The sequence below is a fragment of the Octopus bimaculoides genome, chromosome 30 (assembly GCF_001194135.2).
Source record: "Octopus bimaculoides isolate UCB-OBI-ISO-001 chromosome 30, ASM119413v2, whole genome shotgun sequence".
Classification (NCBI taxonomy): Eukaryota; Metazoa; Mollusca; class Cephalopoda; order Octopoda; family Octopodidae; genus Octopus; species Octopus bimaculoides.
Window position 1 is genome coordinate 5,064,376 of NC_069010.1, and position 3,533 is coordinate 5,067,908.

The window sequence follows — 3,533 nt, forward strand, 5'->3', positions numbered from 1 at the left end:
TATATATATATATATATATATATGTATGTTTGTGTGTCTGTGTTTGTCCACCCAACATCGCTTGACAACCGATGGTGGTGTGTTTACGTCCCCGTAACTTAGCGGTTCGGCAAAAAGAGACCGATAGAATAAGTACTAGGCTTCCAAAGAATAAGTCCTGGGGTCGATTTACTCGACTAAAGGCGGTGCTCCAGCATAACCACAGTCAAATGACTGAAACAAGTAAAAGAGTAAAAGAGAGAGAGTATGTATGTACATATCTATACATTAGATATATTACACATATTGTGTTTATTAGCTATTGGGAAAACGGCCCCTTATTAATATATGAGCATTATGTATTCAATTGTAGGGTAATACAGAAACAACATGCAATATGAATAAAGTGATAACAGTGTTGCACAGATGATGACATCTTACAGGAATATCAGTGAGCTTCTTGGAGTATGACAGACATGAGACAGATGCTGTTCAAGAGGTCTGCATCTTTAATCAGCTTAACTTAATCCTAAGCTTTGAGTATAATATTTCATCTTTTATTTGTGGTGTCTTGAGGGATGACCTAGATAGACAGATAAATTTTTTTTTCATTTCAGTTATTGGACTGTGGTCATGCAAGGGCATTGCTCTAAGCCTTTAGCACTCAGACTTCTCTGCCAAATGTAACTAGCAGTCCGTCAGTTATGATAATGACGGTTCCAGACACGTGTACCCTTAACAGGGAGATTCAGGGTGGTGCAATGTGACAAGGTCGGTCCTTTGAAATACAAGGGTTGTTCAATTTTGTCAGCTGAGTGGACTAGAGCAACATGAAACAAAGTGTCTTGCTTGGGGCCTCAATGTGTCACCAGGAATTGTACTTAGAACCCTTTTGTTTCCATATTTATTTTGAGATGCTCTATGTTTTGTTCAATTGATTTTAAATATAACAAAGAATTTAGTAAAATAACTTTCGCAAGCCAGGAGGAGGTCGAAACTGACATTTCAGAGTTCTTCACTTTGAAACCAAAAGAGTTTTACATTGATGGGATGAAAAACCTTGTAAATAGATGGAAGGAAGTCATAGATAATCAGGGAAAGTACATTGATTAAATTTCAATTAAATATAACATTTGATCACTTGTTTTCTTTATTCAAAATTTGGACAGAACTTATGGGATGGCCTGATACATGGCAAATAAACTTTCCATTCTTCTGAACTTTACAAAAATGGATTTTCACTGACAGAAGTCCTCACCAGTTTCCAAGAGAAACAAGAAACTATTTGGAAATTATTACCACGTTGAATAATAAGGTATGTTAAAAAAAAAAAATACCCCATTTTTAACTGTGGAACTCAAAGTAGCTAAAGCTATAAATAGCAGTGTAAATATTGGTTTCAAATTTCGGCACAAGTTTAGGGAGTTTAGGGACGGGGGGAAAATCAATTACATTGACCCCAATACTCAGTTGGTACTTTCTCAGTTGTACTCTCTGTTCACTCGAGGGCCATCTTACAAGTTGACTTTGTGTTGGTGCTACATAAAAAGCATCCAGCATGCTCTGTAAAGTGATGGGTATTCTGAAGGGCATCCAGCTGTAGAAAGCATACCAAAGTGGACAAAGCTTGGTACAGTACAGTCTTCTGGCTTGCCAGCTTCTGTCAAACTATCCAACTCATGGAAAGTGGCCATTAAATGGTGTTGATAAGGAGGTTTGTACACTATTTAAAAAAAAATTTATCTACTTTGAATTTCACTGTTAGAAACAAAGTTACTAAATTCTTATGGCATATGTGAAAATGATAAATTCTTGAAGAAATATTATACAGTAACAACATTTGTGTAGAGAGAAAGAAGGGGAGGAGAAAAATTTGTTGTTAAGAGAGAGAAATACAGTGGAAGAGAGAGCGAGGGCATGTGTGTGTGAAAGATAGATAAATAGGTAGTGTTGTCACCTTAGTAACTAACAAGTTTTGATTAAAATATGGGTATTTTAAGTGCAAGTCTGTCAACACATTGCGACACAGACTTAAAAAAAGACTATGTATAATATAGTTATTTTTCATTGTTGTTTGTGTGTGTGTGTTTCTGTATGTTTTTCAACATATAGACAACTCAACGCAAACTTTAAAAAAAGAACTTTCACTTTGAACAATTTATAAAGGCACGTGCATGATGAATAAATATTTTTACTGGCAAGGTAGCAACGGGTAAACACTCTAAATATTCTACACTCCCAAAGACATAACACATTGGATAATGTTGTCCAGCTGTTTCCATTTATTTTGTTCATTTAACATCCATTTTCCTTGCTGGTATGGGTTGGACAATGACTTATTTGAAGTATGATTTCATGGCCTGGTGGTTTTCCTGTCTCTAATCTTTACCTGTTTTTTTTTGTTTTTTTTTAAATAATGGATGTTTCTTTATATTCCGAAGGTCTTTGAAGGCGCAGAGGAGGCAGTGGTTATGTCAACAAGGAATACAAACATGAAGTCACTGTTTTGTTCAGACAGAAACTAGTGAAACTGGAATATCAACATTCATACATGCACACACACACACACACACATACACACACACACAGACTCTCACACACACACACACACACAAACACAGACTCTCATACATACATACACACACACACACATATGCATATGATACACAAATATGTACATGCACATATACATACACGTACACACATACAGACACAAGCATATATACACACACACACATATACATACATGCACACAGACACAAAAATACACACACACATATACATGCATACACATACATATGCACACACACATACACATACATATGCACACACAAATATATATATATATACTCACACACATATACATACATGCACACAGACACAAAAACACACACACACATATACATACATACACATACATATGCACACACACACATACACATACATATGCACACACAAATATATATATATACACACACACACACACACACATATATACACACACACACACACATATATATATGTCTACACATATATGTACATGCACATACACACAAACAAACACACTACATGTGTACACAACCATGCACACAAACACACATAACCACAGACACACACACACATTTGACAAGATTCCACCCTGGTTCCATGTACCAAATTCACTCACAAGACCTTAATTGACTTGGAGCCGCAGTAAAAGACACTTGCCCAATGTGCCATCCAGTGGAACTGAACCCGGAAGCCCATGATTGAGAAGCAAGCTCTACATAACAGCCATACTTACATGGTACCCCTTAAATGTTTTTCCATTAATCACAGAAACCACACCAAAGGAACCCTGCCATCTTAATTCTTGTTAAAACATTTCATGAAACAAATTTAGCTTTAGGGAGAAAAATTTATTTATATATTTCTAAACATGAAAAATGTAATAAATTATTAATTTGAAATTAATTACGAGTTTCTTTTATTCTTTTATTCTTTTATTCTTTTACTTGTTTCAGTCATTTGACTGCGGCCATGCTGGAGCACCGCCTTTAGTCGAGCAAATCGAC

General features: G+C 35.7%; 1 long non-coding RNA gene across 1 annotated transcript in view; it reads left to right on the forward strand.

Annotated features, from left to right (window-relative positions):
• The window catches only part of LOC106874218 (uncharacterized), a 5,702-nt gene extending 2,337 nt beyond the window's left edge, over window positions 1-3,365 (forward strand). The window contains exons 2-4 of the long non-coding RNA XR_001409979.2: window positions 353-478; window positions 1,149-1,294; window positions 2,421-3,365. This is a non-coding gene — a long non-coding RNA (uncharacterized LOC106874218). The remainder of the gene's footprint in view (window positions 1-352; window positions 479-1,148; window positions 1,295-2,420) is intronic.
• The last annotated feature ends 168 nt before the right edge of the window (window positions 3,366-3,533 follow it).